This window comes from Lynx rufus, unplaced genomic scaffold (assembly GCF_022079265.1).
Source record: "Lynx rufus isolate CCGP_SWC_20201006 ecotype Redwood Valley unplaced genomic scaffold, mLynRuf1.p SCAF_19, whole genome shotgun sequence".
NCBI classification, from domain to species: Eukaryota; Metazoa; Chordata; class Mammalia; order Carnivora; family Felidae; genus Lynx; species Lynx rufus.
Window position 1 is genome coordinate 15,668,974 of NW_025814833.1, and position 18,284 is coordinate 15,687,257.

An 18,284-nucleotide genomic window follows, 5' to 3' on the forward strand; every position below is an offset into this window, starting at 1 on the left:
CGCTGCATCCCAAAGCGTTTGGATTGTTGTATTTTCATTTTCGTTTGTTTCCATATATTTTTTAATTTCTTCTCTAATTGCCTGGTTGACCCATTCCTTCTTTAGTAGGGTGTTCTTTAACCTCCATGCTTTTGGAGGTTTTCCAGACTTTTTCCTGTGGTTGATTTCAAGCTTCATAGCATTGTGGTCTGAAAGTATGCATGATAGGATTTCAATTCTTGTAAACTTATGAAGGGCTGTTTTGTGACCTAGTATGTGATCTATCTTGGTGAATGTTCCATGTGTACTCGAGAAGAAAGTATATTCTGTTGCTTTGGGATGCAGAGTTCTAAATATATCTGTCAAGTCCATCTGATCCAATGTATCATTCAAGGCCCTTGTTTCTTTATTGACCATGTGTCTAGATGATCTATCCATTTCTGTAAGTGGAGTGTTAAAGTCCCCTGCAATTACCACATTTTTATCAATAAGGTTGCTTATGTTTGTGAGTAATTGTTTTACATATTTGGGGGCTCTGGTATTTGGTGCATAGAAATTTATAATTGTTAGCTCTTCCTGATGGATAGACCCTGTGATTATTATATAATGCTCTTCTTCATCTCTTGTTACAGCCTTTAATTTAAAGTCTAGTTTGTCTGATATAAGTATGGCTACTCCAGCTTTCTTTTGACTTCCAGTGGCATGATAAATAGTTCTCCATCCCCTCACTCTCAATATGAAGGTGTCCTCAGGTCTAAAATGAGTCTCTTGTAGACAGCAAATAGATGGGTCTTGTTTTTTTTATCCATTCTGATACCCTATGTCTTTTGGTTGGCGTATTTAGTCCATTTACATTCAGTGTTATTATAGAAAGATATGGGTTTAGAGTCATTGTGATGTCCGTAGGTTTCATGCTTGTAGTGATGTCTCTGGTACCTTGTCTCACAGGATCCCCCTTAGGATGTCTTGTAGGGCTGGTTTAGTGGTGATGAATTCCTTCAGTTTTTGTTTGTTTGGGAAGACCTTTATCTCTCCTTCTATTCTAAATGACAGACTTGCTGGATAAAGGATTCTCGGCTGCATATTTTTTCTGTCTAGCACCCTGAAAATCTCGTGCCATTCCTTTCTGGCCTGCCATGTTTCAGTAGAGAGATCGGTCATGAGTCTTATAGGTCTCCCTTTATATGTTAGAGCACGTTTATCTCTAGCTGCTTTCAGAATTTTCTCTTTATCCTTGTATTTTGCCAGTTTCACTATATGTCGTGCAGAAGATCGATTCAAGTTACATCTGAAGGGAGTTCTCTGTGCCTCTTGGATTTCAATGCCTTTTTCCTTCCCCAGATCAGGGAAGTTCTCAGCTATTATTTCTTCAAGTACACGTTCAGCACCTTTCCCTCTCTCTTCCTCCTCTGGAATACCAATTATGTGTATATTACTTCTCTTTAGTGCATCACTTAGTTCTCTAATTTTCCCCTCATACTCCTGGTTTTTTTTATCTGTTTCTCAGCTTCTTCTTTTTCCATACTTTTATCTTCTAGTTCACCTATTGTCTCCTCTGCCTCTTCAATCCGAGCCGTGGTCATCTCCATTTTATTTTGCAGTTCATTAATAGCATTTTTTAGCTCCTCCTGACTGTTCCTTAGTCCCTTGATCTCTGTAGCAATAGATTCTCTGCTGTCCTCTATACTGTTTTCAAGCCCAGTGATTAATTTTATGACCATTATTCTAAATTCACTTTCTGTTATATTGTTTAAATCGTTTTTGATCAGTTTGTTAGCTGTTGTTATTTCCTGGACGTTTTTCTGAGGGGAATTCTTCCGTTTCGTCATTTTGGATAGTCCCTGGAGTGGTGCAGGACTGCGGGGCACTTCCCCTGTGCTATCTTGAATAACTTGCGTTGGTGGGCAGGGCCGCAGTCAGACCCGATGTCTGCCCCCAGCCCACTGCTGGGGCCACAGTCAGACTGGTGTGTGCCTTCTCTTCCCCTCTCCTAGGGGCGGGATTCACTGTGGGGTGGCATGGCCCATCTGGGCTACTTGCACACTGCCAGGCTTGTGGTGCTGGGGATCTGCCGTATTAGCTGGGGTGGATCGGCAAGGTGCACAGGGGTGGGAGGGGCAGGCTCAGCTCGCTTTTCCTTCGGAGATCCGCTGTGGCACCGGGAGGGAGTCAGACCCGCAGGAGGGATGGATCCGCAGAAGCACAGCGTTGGGTGTTTGCGCAGTGCAAGCAAGTTCCCTGGCAGGAACTGGTTCCCTTTGGGATTTTGGCTGGGGGATGGGCGAGGGAGATGGCATTGGCGAGCGCCTTTGTTCCCTGCCAAGCTGCGCTCTGTCATCCGGGGCTCAACAACTCTCCCTCCCATTGTCCTCCAGCTCTCCCGTTCTCCGAGCAGAGCTGTTAGCTTATAACCTTCCAGATGTCAGGTCCCGCTTACTGTCAGAACACACTCTGTCCGGCCTCTCTGCTTTTGCCAGCCAGACTCAGGGGCTCTGCTTGGCCAGCGGGCCGCCCCTCCACCCCGGCTCCCTCCCTCCAGTCCGTGGAGCGCGCACCGCCTCGCCGCCCTTTCTACCCTCTTCCGTGGGCCTCTCGTCTGCGCTTGGCTCCGGAGACTCCATTCTGCTAATCCTCTGGCGGTTTTCTGGGTTATTTAGGCAGGTGTAGGTGGAATCTAAGTGATCAGCAGGACGCGCGGTGAGCCCAGCGTCCTCCTACCCCGCCATCTTCCCAGGATCCTTTCAGGAGACCTTTATTGATCCAGAAATCTAACTGACACTTGAAAATGCATGCTCTAATCTGAAGATGATTTCAGATTCAGTACAACAGAGTTCTCCAAATCCAAGTCTTGGTTGGCAAACAGGAAGCAAAGAAGAATGAAGAAATAGAGATCACTTGAGTTTTCCCTCAACCAAGCTTCTGACAAAGAAGCAAATAGAGTATAATGGCGCTACTGTCTTTCTGATAATTTTCCTATCTTCTCGAAGTCTTTGCAAATTTTCTGTGGTGCAGAAGGGCTCCCCAGCTCCTATTCCCTGAATCCTCCTCCTCCTCCCCTCCTTTTCTCTCTCTCTCTCCCTCAGTCTCTACCGAGCACTCCAGGATCCTCGTCTTATAGGGAAGAGCAAGGCTGGCAGAGGACCAAAGTGGGGCCTCTACTGCATGGAGCTCAGGACATAGGTCTCTCTTCCTTGGCTCTAAAAGCAATAGTATGTTACAAGTAACACAGCATAAATACTAACAAATCAGAACCAGTTTGAGGGCCCTCAAATCACACTATCTTGGCCCACTCTTTCAGTTTAGATAATGGTGACAAAGAGCCCTCTGCCTTTTATTTTACCATATGGTTCTAGCCATAAGGAACACTACATGATAATACATTTTATTTTATCTTAATGTTTATTTTTTTTAATGTTTATTTTTGAGAGAGGGACAGAGCATGAGCGGGGGGAGGGACAGAGACGGGGAGACACAGAATCCGAAGAGGCTCCAGGCTTTGAGCTGTCAGCACAGAGCCCAATGAGGGGCTTGAACTCTGGAGCAACGAGACTATGACCTGAGCCAAAGGCAGATGCTTAACCAACTGAGCCACCCAGACGCCCCTGATAATACATTTTAAAGCAGAGTTGTGGGAGTGTTAAGTTCACTTCATTTTAGCAGACATTAGTTAAGCATCTAATTAGGGCTTCGCGAAAGAAAGACTAAAACCCTTTAAGGTCCCAACCATTCAGAGGTTCAGTCCAGGGATTGATGTTGGGGGATGTATGTATTAGATTCTATGTATGTTAGAATACAAGATGTGCTAGCACAGAACATGAGAGAAGGTATCTCATGCTACTCAGGGGGGGCACCTAGGAAGCCTTAACTAAATGTAGAAATGAAGCCCTCTTGTCTCAAATCCAGGACCTTTCCCCTTCTCTGATCCTCTATTTGAGTCAACTATGACTTTATCTTTCTTTTTTCTTGAACAGATTCTAGTCCATTTTCTCCCTTTATTTTTTTTTCATTGTTATGAAATATTTCAGATCAATGAAAAATTATAATACTCTATCAACATGTATGTATCCACCACGCAGCTTAAGAAATGTAACATTGGAAATACAGTTGAAGCCACTGTGGAGCCCTCCCCAGTAGGATTCTCCTCCCTTCGTTTCCCCAAGAGGTAGTCACCACCCTAAATGAGTTATTTACCTTTCCCACCCACACATGCTACATTTGCAGGCATCTCTCCTATGCATGCTTTTTCCTCTAGATATTTGTATCCACGATCAGTACACGGTGATCATTTTGCATGTGTTGTTAGACTTTATATACATGGTGTCATGTTTGTATCCTTCTGGAATCAGCTTTTTTATTTCTGCAGTTTTCTGCCATCACCCAATGTGAGCCCTTCTGTGTCTCAGCCCCTGTGGGTTCTGGCCCCCTTCCCAGTCCAGCCCTTGCCATCCTGTTCAGTTGACCTGCAAGTCCCAAGTCAGTGAATTAAGGCTGGTTCTACCATAGGTGAGTCTCATCTCCCCCTGTGCCTCTGAAGCAGTGCTTCTGAAACCGTAGCTGCATCAGAATCCCCTGAAGAGCTTGTGAAAGCACCCATTTCTGGGCCTGCCCTCGGAGGTTCCGATTCAGCAGGTCTTGGGTGGAACCTAAGAATTCCTGGCTGGTGCTGATGAGGCTGTCGTGGGGCCCAAACTTTGAGAACCACCCTCTAAATCAGTGTCTGGGTCGAGGCCCAGCAGCACCATGTGGCCTGCAGACCAGCTGGGCCATCCACCAGGTTTCCTTCCAAACCACACTCTAGAGCAGTGCTAATAGACATTACGATGCAACTCACGTGTGTCACTTTTTCTAGTAGCCACGTTAAGAAGTAAAAAGAAGTGGGCACAATTAATTTCAGTAGTACATTTTAACTCAATTTGGTATCGTTTCGATATGTAATCAGTATAAAATTATCAGTGAGTTGTGTCCTTTTTATGCCTAACAGTGCGTCTCAAATGAGACCGGGCGTGTTTCAGTAGCCACACGCGGCTAGTTCCTGACACAGTGAGCCGCGTAGCTCTAAAGACCTGACCTCCATCTCCCTCTTTACAAAAGTTGTTTTCACCTTGACATTTTAATTTATTTGGGGCCATGATAAAATAATTTAAAACAGGCTCGTCAAATGGTAGGCAGTGATACCTTTTAATGAAGGCATGCATGGGGCGTCAAAACAAAGAGGTAAAAGACTGGAGTTAAAATTATTTCTCTAAATAAAATCTGCCTTCCTTCCAGTTTATTACTTTAAAACAAATTTATTTTTGATGAGAACACATGCTGTCAAACGTATCTGTCAAGTGTAACAGAAAAGGCAGATTTCATTGGATGTCACTCTTTGGGGGATGCGGTTTGGAATGACGTCAGTGTTAATAAAATTCCCATGCGCTTCTAGAAAATGAGAAACCAGAAACAATGAACAGGTTCTTTCTTCTTTCTTCTTCTCATTTTGTTCCTCCCAGCTGCAGGATGAAATGAGAGAAAATTAGCAATCATAGAGCCATAACCACCAACGGTGACTTTCCAAACCTATGAAAACAGCCCTATATATACCTGCTACGTCCGTGGGCTATTTCTCATCAAGGAGAGAACACAGTTTCCTCTTGTACCCTGCACCCTTGTGCCTGGGGTGCTCGTGCGGCCCATGGCTTCGATCACGTGCTCCTACCAACCTGGCCTCCCTCTTGCCTAATACCATCAATGCTTTTTTTCTTTCCCTCGAGAGGATTCTGGGATTTCAGAAAATCTCTTCACCTTAAAAGCCTATGCTCATTCCACAAACGATACTCCCTTACCCTCCCAGACCCTTGATTCTCCATATCTCCCATACGAGAAACAGGCTGTTATTGTAAAATACACAGCTTTGAAAACGCAAAAAAAAAAAAAAATCAAATGTTAATCATTTAAATATATTCAAAGACAAGATATACTTCAAGACTTAATTACCAATTCAGTGATAAGTAATAGCCATACTATGACTAAGTTTCTTTGGACTGTCACATAAAATACAAAAGTCCACACCTGAATACTTAGGTATTAATCATTAAATGCAGTCCTACTTGAAATTCTGAACTTTTTGCCATTTGCATGTAATCACATTCGAAAGGGTGTAGTCTCCTAGTTAGTACAAGGGGGTACATTTCCATGGCCAAGTAATGAATGCCCAAGTAGGAAACAGCCCAGCCACTTTAGCTGCTGCTTCGGCTGTTTTCTAAACAAAGACTGGTCTCAGTTACTGATATGTTTACCATTTGTTAGTAGTCTTATAGGTAGAGGACAAAAGAGCTCACAAGAACGAATGAGGAGCCACGAAATAGATTTCAAAATATACTGTGATTTCTATTACTAGGTACCTGAGTGTTGTGTTAACATTCTAAGTAGGTAAAACTGAATGTCTGAATTCATTTTAAACAAACTTCTTAATTTATTGGGAGAATTAAGAAAAAAAAAAAAAACCCGGTCAGTAACAGGTAAATGTCAGGAATGGTTGGGTGATAGGTGGAGCTATACGGATACCTGGATTTTTTGGGCCTGTTCTGTGGTGGGTCCAAATGCTTTTCAGTGAGATCCTTCTTGTTGTTGGTTAAACGTCTCTTCTTCCCCGCTCTCCGAGACTTGCGCCTCCTTATCAGAGTTTTCCTGCTGATAGTTTGTTGTTCCTTTGGTGAAGAATAATACAGACTTTGGAGCAGACATTCACAGGAAGAAGTATCGTGATGCATAAGGAAGAGTGACATCTAGTAGAGTACCCACAGGAGAAGCGGGAGGATAGAAGGAACTAAGAGAAGAGCTGGGGCCCTTCCTCCTGGTTGATACAGCCCTTCCATGGCCCTCACCCTTCTGCTGCTTGGTCACTTTCACAGTGACATTCTTTCTTTCCAGTCAAGCTGCCACCCTGTGCTGCTATTATAACTGGCCCTCCGGAGAAGAAGGGATCAGAATCATCAGTGTCTGCTGCATTGTGTGTGTTCTTGTCAGAGATTTCTTGCAACCATGTTTTGCCTCAACTCCGAATTCTCCCATGAAGCTCATTAGTCCCTCAATGCCTGAATATTTCAGTGTTCCCAAGCGCTCCCACGTCAGTTCCTAATGATTGGGGATGAACGTTCTAAAACTTGGCATTTTTAACAGCCGTGGACAAAAATGAGGTGTGCCCCTGGCTCGCTCTGTTCCTTCTGGCTCCACCCCCTCTCGCCCTCCTGCGCACCCCTCCCACCCCTTGTACACCGCTGAACTGCAGACCCCTCCCGCCCCCTGCACCCCCACCTGCGCTGACCCGCACAGCCCCTCCCGCCCTCCTGCACGTCCTCCCACCCTCCTGCACCTGCACCTACCCCGTGCAGACCTCCACCTACCCCGCGGCCTTCGGCTGTCTTAGCCGCGGCTGCCAGAAGGCGGCACGTTTCCTTCTCAAAGCCACTGGTAGCTACGGCACGGGGCTCCCACCCCGGCCCTCGGCCTTCAGTCTGGGGGCGCCCCCAACCTCGGCTTCTGTGCCCGGGCGCCCGCAACCGCCCACAGCCCCGGCCCCTGGGACGCGCGGGTCCCCCTCACCCTCTGTGGCCGCCGGCTCCTCCTTGTCAGGCTCCTCCGCGGTCTCCCAGGTAGCCGCCGCCGCCGACGACGACGATGCCGACGATGACGAGCCCTGGGCCTCGTGGGCCGCGGTCGCCGCTGGGGGCGCAGGGGGAACGTTGAGCTGCAGAGGCTGGGGCCGCACGAGGATGTGGTTGTTGTAGTGGACGAGGTGTAGCAGTGAATGCACCAGGTCCAGGAACGTAAAGCGAAAGCCCACCATTGGGAAATGGTGGGCGTCCACAATTACGTCCCCGGCGGCCTCCGGCTCTTCCGCCCCGTCCTCGTCTGCCGGCCCGAAGTCCGAGTCGTCGCCAGCCTCGAAGGCGTTCCCGCCCTCGGGGCCCACCGCCTCCTCCCCGAGGCCTTCCGCAGGCGCGGCCAAAACGGCAGCCTCGGCAGGGTGGGGCCCGGAGTCCCCGGCCGCTCCGTCTCCGCCATCGGCCGCTCCGTCTCCGCCGCCGGCCGCTCCGTCTCCACCGCTGGCCACTCTGTTGCCCATGGCCATCATGTCTCCACCACCGGCCGCTCCGTCTCCAGCCACTCCTTCTCCGCCATCGGCCGCTCTGTCTCCGCCACCGGCTGCTCCGTCTCCTCCATCGGCCGCTCCGTCTCCTCCATCGGCCGCTCCGTCTCCACCACCGGCCACTCCGTTTCCAGCCACTCGGTCTCCGCCATCGGCCTCTGCGTCTCCTCCATCGGCCGCTCCGTCTCCGCCGCCGGCCGCTCCGTCTCCGCCGCCGGCCGCTCTGTCGCCCATGGCCATCATGTCTCCACCACCAACCACTCCGTCTCCAGCCACTCCATCTCCGCCTCCGGCCACTCCGCCTCCGGCCACTCTGTTGCCCATGGCCACCACGTCTCCGCCTCCGGCCCCTCCGTCTCCGTCTCCGCCTCCGCCTCCGGCCCCTCCGTCTCCGTCTCCGCCTCCGGCCCCTCCGTCTCCACCTCTGGCCACCTCGTCTCCACCGGCCACTCCTGCTCCGACCACCCAGTCTCCGCCGGCCGCTTCGTTTCCGGCCACCCCGTCTCCGCCGGCCTCTCCATCTCCGGCCCCCCAGTTTCCGCCGGCCGCTCCGTCTCCACCTCCGGCCACCCATTCTCCGCCGGCCACTCCACCCCCACCCACCCAATCCCCGCCAGCCACTCTGTCTTCGTCTTCGGCCTCCCAGTCTCCATCTCCGGCCACCCATTCTCCGCCGGCCACTCCACCCCCACCCACCCAATCCCCGCCGGCCACTCTGTCTTCGTCTTCGGCCTCCCAGTCTCCATCTCCGGCCACCCATTCTCCGCCGGCCACTCCTCCTTCGCCCACCCGATCGCCGCCGGCCACTCTGTCTTCGTCTCCGGCCTCCCGGTCTCCATCTCCGGCCACTGCCTCTCCGTCTCCAGCCACCTGTTCTCTGTCTCCGGCCACCCCGTCGCCACCGACCGCTTCGTCTCCGGCCATCCCATCGCCACCAGCCGCTCCGTCTCCAGCGGGCACCCCATCGCCCCTGGCTACTCCATCACCGCCGGCCCCGGCCTCGCCACCGGCCACCTCGTTGCCCCCTCCGGCCGCCGGGGCCCCCGCCTCATCCTCATCCATGGGGTTCTCCTGGCCACCCGGGGCCTGGCCTCCATCTCCGGAGGCGGCCATGGCACCAGGGAGTACCTCACCGGGGAGGCGACAGACAGGGCTGCGGCGACGCCGGAGGCGAAGGCGGCGGCCGCCTAGCCCGCTGCCGCCGACGGGAGGCCGAGGGCAACGGGGCCCGGCGTGAGGTGGCCGCCGAGGGGGACAGCAGTCGGTGGCGGTGCCCGAGGAGGCCCCGGACGGGAAGGGCAGGGGGCGGTTGTGGGGAGCGGCCCACCCAGGCCTCCCCTCGGGCGACACTGGCCACGGCCGGTGAGAGTCCACCCGCCGGAGGATGGTGGGCGGGGCCGGAGGCGTCAACAATGGGCCGCGTGCCCTCCTCTTGAGCTCCACCCTCATTCGTCCAGACGCAAAGAGTGACGTGCTCGGCGTCCAATGAATGACCGAGGCCCCTAGGGGTTGCTCCCACTTACCTCCCTGTTTGTTCTTTGAGGCCTTAGGGTCTTGCCATTACTTTCGGGTCTGCGCAACTCCTGTCCTTTAAGTTTTACCATTGTCTGAAAAACTGTAGTGGTCCGATATTGAGACACTTTGGGCTATGTGAACTGTAAGGTGTTTCTTGATTTCCACCTGGTAATGACTCATGCAAGTAGGGACAGGGTCATAAAAATGGTATATAGCTCAGACCCTAGGAGTAGTAAAAATCTCCCAAGAAGAAAGAGAGAAGAAGTTGGACAACTTAACATGGTTAAAGCTACTTGGAAAGTAGACAAAATTGACATGGATGCAGTGTGGAACGGACATGTGAGTGGCTCAGTCATTTAAGCATCTGACTTTGGCTTAGGTCATGATCTCAAATTGGTGGGTTGGTGGGTTCCAGCCCTGCATTGGGCAATTCACTGGCAGCAGGGAGCCTGCTTGGGATTCTCTCTCTGCCCTTCCCCCACTTGTGCTCTCTCTCTCAAAAATAAATAAATAAACTTAAAAAAAGAACTGAGTGTTGAAGAATTGGTGAATGAGAGGAACTAGAAGGTATTATAATGAACCCTGACAAATTTATTGCAGCACCCCAAAGAATGAACAAAAGGGAGATACTACTTTTCCAGGACCAAGTCATCTCCTAAGAGCTAATAAGCATGAAAAACTTTAAAAGGGTAAGCATCCAGGTTGCCTGGGTGGCTCAGTCGGTTAAGTGGTGGGCTCAGGTCATGATCCCCTCCAGATCTGTATGTTGGAGCCCTGCATCAGGCTCTCTGCTGATTACAGCTTAGAGCCTGGAGCCTGCTTTGGATTCTGTGTCTCCCTCTCTCTCTGCCCCTACCCTTCTCATGCTCTGTCTTTCTCAAAAATGAATAAACATTACAATTTATTTTTTAAATAAAAGCGTAGGCTTCCTAGGATGTTTTTGAGGCAACAGTCCAAGACTTTTGATTTCAAAATCCACTTAATCAAGACCTCCAGCATAAGTAATTCTGAAAATCATGGAGAAATTTACTGCTATTTTCTACTCATTCTGGTAAAAAAAAAATTTGTAATACTAAAAATGTCTTTTGAAAAAATAGCAAATAATATTTTGGTATTTAATACCAATAAATCCTATCAAGTTTAGGAGGGATGTTTTCCTTTCACCAACCCAGCAAAATTTCAATGTTTTTATTTTTCTTCTAGTCCCCACCTCAATAATAGAGCATGGTGCTATCATAAATCATTGGTTTAAATCTGGAAGGCAATGTAGAAAATTTCTAATTTGTAATCCTCACTATAAAGAGAGCAAAACTGAGGCAGAATCCCAGTCTGAGGTACAGATTTGGTTTTAACATTTAGCCCCTGAGGTGATCTTAGGAAGGGTACTTACCATTTCTCTGCCTCAGTTTATCGTTTGTGAAGTTAGAGTCATCATTACCTACATCTTACAATGTTGCTCTAAGAATAAAATAAGATAATGGAGTAAATGCCCTTCTTTTTACTGTGACGTTTTATATATATACAAGGTATTATTATATCACTAGTAACCTTTCCATTCTTGAACCACTGGAGAGAAACTATTGGGTAGTTTCTCAGGCGTTCAGAGAGAATCATCTAATCCAAAACCAAAATATAGTTGTTTCCAGATATATAGAGTTACACACTTCCTCCCTGGTTGAGTTCATACCCTGCCTTCAGTCAAGATTTCAGTGAAATAGGTAGACGGAATGAGATGGGATTGTATTTAGGATATTAACCATCTGTTGAAAATATGTCCCTAGTTTCATTTTGTCTTCTAAGTTGGTTATATTTCTAAGCACACAATTTTTCATTTTTATGTTACAAAATCTGGTAATTTTTTTTATTTTTTTTTATTATTATTTTTTTTTAGAGAGCATGTGCGAGTGGGGGAGAGGAGCGGAGGGGGAGAGAGTGAGAATCTTAAGCAGGCTCCACCTTCAGCGTGGATGCAAGGCTCAATCCCACAACCCTGGGATCATGACCTGAGCCAAAATCAAGCATCAGACACTCAACCGACTGAGCCACCCAGTACCCCATGATTTTAGCACCATTCTAAGTTTGCAAATCTTTTGTTATCTAGAGAAAAATTTTATATTTTTTTCTTTTTGAAAATCTTTTGAATGTTTACATTTAACTCCTTAATCCATTTGGAGTTAATACTGACACATAGCATAAGATGAAAATATCGGTTATTTTTAAATTTTAAACAGCTCACCTATAGCACTATTTGTTGAGTGCTTCTATAATGATGTGTGGCCATGTGCCATTTAGCACTTTCCATAAAGGTAGAAGAGATGCAAGAGAAAATGCATATTCTTCCAAAATTTCATAGCTGGAAAGGCCTTTAGATATTGAAGCTAAGTCTATTCATTTTTAGATGGGGAAATTAAGGCCTAGAGCAGCTAACTAGCTTCCCCAAGGTCATGCAACTTGATGGAGGAGCCACAACTAGATCCAGTCTCATGACCTTTAATCTGAAGTCGAAACAGGACTACTTCTTATACATGCAGCTTCAGGAGAAACTTGACAGCAGAAGGTTAATTAACCATGTACAAAGTAAATGGCCGTGAGTTGAGGCTCTTGGAAAGTTCCAGACCAGCCCTCCTGATCCCCAACCAGCAAGTTTTTATTAGACACCTTCATATAATGTTTCATGCAAGACCTTGCCAAGGATGGAGAAGCAAGTGCCATCATCTCTGGTTGTGTAACACACTGTATTTGGGAGAAAGGACTACGTGTTGAAAATGAAAAAGAAGAGCAGCCTCTGACATTCAGAGCTGGACTGGAACTCATGCTAGGCCATTTTATTCTCCTGCTGGACATAATCAATATCAGAACACCAATATCAGTCAAGATCAGAGACCATGATGAAAGACAAAACAAGGCCATTTTATAATTTTAAGCAGAGACAAAAATAAGGTCACAGAATGTTAACATCTTCCTCTTGGCTAAAATGGATATCTACCACTTCTTTGCCAGTTACAACTTTATCCTGATTCTCGTCTCCCCACCTTACAGATAAGATTTATTGAAATACCAGTCATAGAACTGTCCCTACTTTGTAATAGCATCTTATCTAGAGCAAGCCCCTGTTTCCTTCAAAACTTCCCAAAATAATCCAGCCCAATCCCAATTCTTGTAATAGGTTCTTATACTTCTTACTGCAACACCACACGGTTCACCATGGTGTGTGTTTCTTCACTGTAGTGAGTATTAAGCGCCCTTGTTCAATTACGGGTATGTCCTTGTTGTCTTTGGATTGATGATGTAAAACATTTCCATATTTACATTGTAATATATTGACTCAGCCAAGTGAGTCAGGAGGCCTCAGCAAAGGCTTCCCAGAGGAGGGAAGACTTGGATTCAAAAGATGGGCATCATGCCCTGACTGAGAAGGACAGTAAAGGCAGGACATTGTCTCCACGTGGCCCTTGTTCAAATGCACTCACAACCTTGGAGGGTCCTTGGCTCTAAGAAAAGCCTGAGCCTTGGGGGTCGGGAAAGGAAGCAGATGTTGCTTCCGGCCAGAGGGCAGACCTAGATGGCCTCTTGTGTGATGGAAGTCATCTGGTGAGGAAGGTGTGGAAGAGGACACTCCCATTTCCTACCAGGTGCCATGATCAGGGCTGCCTCTACTGTTACATAGCAGAGACAAAGCTCCCGGGTAGATGGTTTTTCATGTGAAATCAGAGTATTCCTGCTTTCTTTACCTCCATGCTGTCTCCATCTAATCTTTTTTCAAAACTTTCAACAGGATCATCACTATTCGCTTTAAAGAAGATAGCATGTTACCAAAAACAACACAAAGCAAAAACCATACAAGTGTCTTCCCAGGTCATGAAAAGCTAGGCTGTCCACTTGAAGCTACAGGACAAACACTCCAGACCCTAGTCATTCAATCATTTACTGAGTGAGTATTAAGTGCCTACTATCTGCCTGGAATTATGTTAGGGGTTGGGGAATCACAGGTACCTAAGACCCATGGCTTGTCCTAGTTCATGGTCTAGAGAGTTATACAGATACTTGGATAATGATGACACAAGGTGCCAAGTGCTCTAATAGGGATGGGCATAAAGTGGGAGCATGGAAGAGGGAATGATTAGCTGGTGGAGGAGGAGAGGTGAAGGAAGTGGGTTGGTACCTGGGGAGGTGCTCAAGAGGAAGCATTTCAGGTGGGTCCTAAAATTAGGAGTTCAATTGGAACTAAAGGTGGGTGGAAGGGAGGTTAGTGAAGGTAAAGGAAACAGCATGAACAGTGGTAGAGATGGCTGTATATGTGGGTGTGTATCCAGGGAATGAAATGGCTGAAGCATTGGGCAGGGTGGCAGGTAGGCCTTTAAAGCTGATTGGGGCCATGAATACTTCATTAAGGAGTTTGCCCTTTGTCCTAAAAAGTAGGTCTTCTGCTTCTCAAACAATCAATGAGATGGTAGCAGAATTAGAATAGTTTGTGGTGCATTTAGGGATAAGTAGAGTCAAGAAAAGGTCTGCTAAGGCTGCTAAAGTCTTTCCAGCAAGTTTTAGTATCCACACTTTTTCTATTTATAAAAATAATACATATTCTTTGTACAACGGATAAAAAAACAGATAAGCCAAAACAAGGAAGCAAAAATCACACGTCTTGCTCATATAAATTTTAAGACCATAAGCCCAAAGAAAAATGAGCAAAGGACATGGATGGATAAATCATAGATACATACGGTTTTTATACATATGGACAAATGACTTTTGAGCATATGAACATTTGCTCAAACTCAATGCAAATTAACATTATATTGAAGTAATGGTAATCATTTATTAAGTGCTCATTATAGGTTGGGCACTGTTTTAAGCACTTGCATAGATTATCTTAATTCCTTCTTGCAATAAACCTATGATGTGACTACTATTATTATCCATATTTTGCAAATTAGGAAACCAAAACATACAGAGGTTTAGCAACTTCCCCAAGGATGCACAGCCAGTAATGTGCAGAGCTTGAATTAAGAAAATAAAAATCAGGGGCACCTGGGTGGCTCAGTCAGTTGCGTGTCTGACTCTTGATTTTAGCTCAGGTCATGATCACACAGTTGTGAGATTGAGTCCCACATTGGACTCCATGCTGAGCTTGGTGCCTGCTTGGGATTCTCTCTCTCCCTCTCTCTTTACCTCTCCCCTGCTTGTGCTCTGTCTCAAAATAAATAAATAAACATTAAAAAAAAAGAAAAGAAAAATCACCCTTAATTCCTTACTCAGAAATAATCACTCTGCTATTTTGTATATAGCTCAGTTTCATTTTTTCAGGTTGGTAAGAAACTATAATTCTTTTTTTAAATGTTTATTTTTGAGAGGGGGCGACAGGATCTGAAGCAGGGTCTGTGCTGACAGCAGAGAGCCCAATGTGGGGCTCAAACTCACTAACTGTGAGATCATGACCTGAGCTGAAGTCAGACACTTAGCCAACTGAGCAACCTAGGTGCTCCTATAATTCTTTTTAAGTTTATTTATTTATATTGAGAGAGAGAGAAAGGGATAGTGTGCATGTGCATGCCCCAGCAGGGCAAGGGCAGAGAGAGAGGGAGAGAGAGACTCCCAAGCAGGCTCTGCTCCGTCGCAGAGCCCATCTCGGGGCTCAATCTCACCAACCATGACACCATGACGTGAGCAGAAATCAAGATTAGGATGCTTAACTGACTGAGCCACCCAGGCACCGCAGAAACTATAATTCTTAACTCTCCTCTTTGACTAGAGATTTCCACTCCCATACCCTTAAATAGAAAGTTGGCTATTGATTGCTGATAGATATTCTTTATCATGTTAAGAAAGTTTCCTGTTCCTCTATCATTAACAGTTTGTGGCTTAGGGTAAATTGTCTCTCTGGTCTTGAGTTTCATTTCTTGAAGGTGATAGTTACCATCCCACAGGGTTTTTGTGAATGTTCAATGTGATAATATACAATGACCATTATCAGAATTAAGGGTTATTAGTAAGGTTTGTCAGGATTTCCTCACTTTCTAAGTATGCATTTATTTCAGAGGAAGTAGAATTCTAATTTTAGTCCTCTGGTCCACCTTAAACCAGTAAATGCTTGTTGTATGTATAGAAGAAAGTACTAGAAATACATGCCTATGGATCCCACCTCCTCCATTTTTATGATCTTAGTGATTTTCATGGGAATTTCCCTCCCAGGTTATCCCATGGCTGCCTTCTTAGAATTCAGGTTTTAGTCAAAGAGTACTCACCAAGGATCCTCCCTGATCACCCTAACTAAAGCTATCACCACTCCCTCCCCATTGACTCTCATATCCATACCCCAGTCTAGTTTTTTCATAGCTTAGAACTTTTCCCATTTAACCAATTTTTATCTTTGTTGTTATAATCTCTGTCGCCATTAACCCCCATCACACCACCTCCCCACCACAAAGGCAGGGCTTGTGGTCTGTTTTCTTCACTATGTCCCCCAAATACCTAGAACAACACCTGGAGCATAGTAAATACTCAAACATTTATTAAATGACTACATTAGTCCCTACTTGTCCACGGTTTCAGCTACCCATGGTCAACTGCAATCCCAAAGCAGGTTGTCCTCCTCCTGGTATTGTCAGAAGGTCAATAGTAGCCTAATGCTATGTCACAATCCCTACATCGTTCACCTCACTTCATCTCATCAGGTAGGCATTATATCATCTCACATCATTACAAGAAGAAGGGTGAATACAGGATGTAAGATATTTTGAGAGAGACTACATTCACATAATTATTACTATATTAATTGTTCTATTTTATTATTAGCTATTGTTAATCTCTTACTTTGCCTAATTTATACATTAAACTTTATCATAGGTATGTATAGGAAAAAACATAGTATATATAAAGTTTGGTACTATCTGTGGTTTCAGGCATCCACTTGGGGTCTTGGAATGTATCCTCCACAGATAAGGGGGGGGACTATTGTATAAACAGCTTGTTTTCTCTACATTGGTTAATTGTACAAGGTACAAAACCAAATGTTACTAGGTTGTAGAATTACATTTATGAATTGGGTGAGCCCCCAATAGGTTAGTGAGATTAAAGTTGAGCCTGGCTGTCAAAAATAAATAAACATTAAAAAAAAATTAAAAAAAGGGGGGGGCACCTGGGTGGCTCAGTCGGTTGAGCATCCGATTTTGGCTCAGGTCGTGATCTCATGGTCTGTGAGTTCAAGCCCAGCGTCGGGCTCTGTGCTGACAGCTCAGAGCCTGGAGCCTGCTTGGGATTCTGTGTCTCCCTCTCTCTCTGCCCCTTCCCCACTCATGCTCTGTCTCTCTCTCTCTCTCTCTGTCAAAAATAATTAAACATTAAAAAAAAATTTAAGGTTGAGCCTGGAATTTCTGTGAAGTGTTGGTAATTTCCCCAGATACCAGTATATCTCATATTGCTAGAGGGTATAACTATCCTTAGATTGAGGGGGCAGCTTTATAAGAAAAATGTCTTGGGGCGCCTGGGTGGCGCAGTCAGTTAAGCGTCCGACTTCAGCCAGGTCACGATCTCGCGGTCCGTGAGTTCGAGCCCTGCGTCAGGCTCTGGGCTGATGGCTCAGAGCCTGGAGCCTGTTTCCGATTGATTCTGTGTCTCCTTCTCTCTCTGCCCCTCCCCCGTTCACGCTCTGTCTCTCTCTGTCCCAAAAATAAATAAACGTTGAAGATCTGCATTTGAAACACCCAGGGCAGGACTAAATAAACTTAAAAAAAAAAAAGTCTTAATTTAACAGTTAAAAGCGTATATAAGATTGCAAGGGATTACATCAGTGTTAAAGTTTGTTCACTTTAGGGGTGCCTGGGAGGCTCAGTCTGTTGGGCCTCTGACTCTCCATTTTGGCTTGGGTAATGATTGCATGGTCGAGAGATCAAGCCCCACGTCAGGCTCCATGCTGGGCATGAAGCCTGATTAGGATTCTATCTCTAAAAAAGTACAAATATATAAATAAATAAGTTTTGTTTGCTTTGTGGTCAGCTAACACTAAATTACAACTTGTGGAGGTTAGAGGTTACATGTAAGCCAACTTGCTGCCTCTTTATATAGTGTAAATTAAAATCTTCCAAAACTTTCTTCCACTGCCTTGTCACAGGGTTTGAAATTCCCCATCTTGGCATCATTTCATAGGCCCTTTCAGAGATAAGTTCATTGTAAGTTAGAATGGTATCATAACCTATCTGAACCTATCATTAACCAAATATTATTCAAGGCAGGGTCTTGAAGAAATAGAACAGAAATTCTGAGAAGAGGCAAGGAGTAGAGGAATGAGGATGACATCTGGAGCATCGGGTGCACCCAGAGAAGGGAGGTCTGTATGCAGAATGACAGTGGATAATCCTGATTTTAGGTGCCTGGAGATAATGTTTGAGATGGAGAGGAGGACAGAGGTCACTGCCTGGAAATGAAGGGCATTTGAAAAAGAGACAAAGGCACTAGAGAAGCAACTGTCTCATTTTTATAGTTTTGCCTGAGGCTAACTTGTCTCTGGAGGTACTTGGTACTTTAAGACAGAAAATGAATAAGACGCTTTGAGGTTCCAACCAGTGAGGAGCTCACAGTGTAGGAAGGCTCATGTAAAGCAGGTTATGAAGTGTGCTATTGTGACATATGGGAGAGGAAGTCATTAATGCCATCCAGATAAGGT

General features: G+C 46.1%; 1 long non-coding RNA gene across 1 annotated transcript; it reads right to left on the bottom strand.

Annotated features, from left to right (window-relative positions):
* Positions 1-6,425: 6,425 nt before the first annotated feature.
* LOC124513930 (uncharacterized) lies at positions 6,426-7,626 on the bottom strand. The gene is made up of 2 exons (XR_006962551.1): positions 7,564-7,626; positions 6,426-6,668 (listed from the first exon to the last, which is right to left on the bottom strand). It is a non-coding gene; the product is annotated as an uncharacterized LOC124513930 (long non-coding RNA).
* Positions 7,627-18,284: the final 10,658 nt, after the last annotated feature.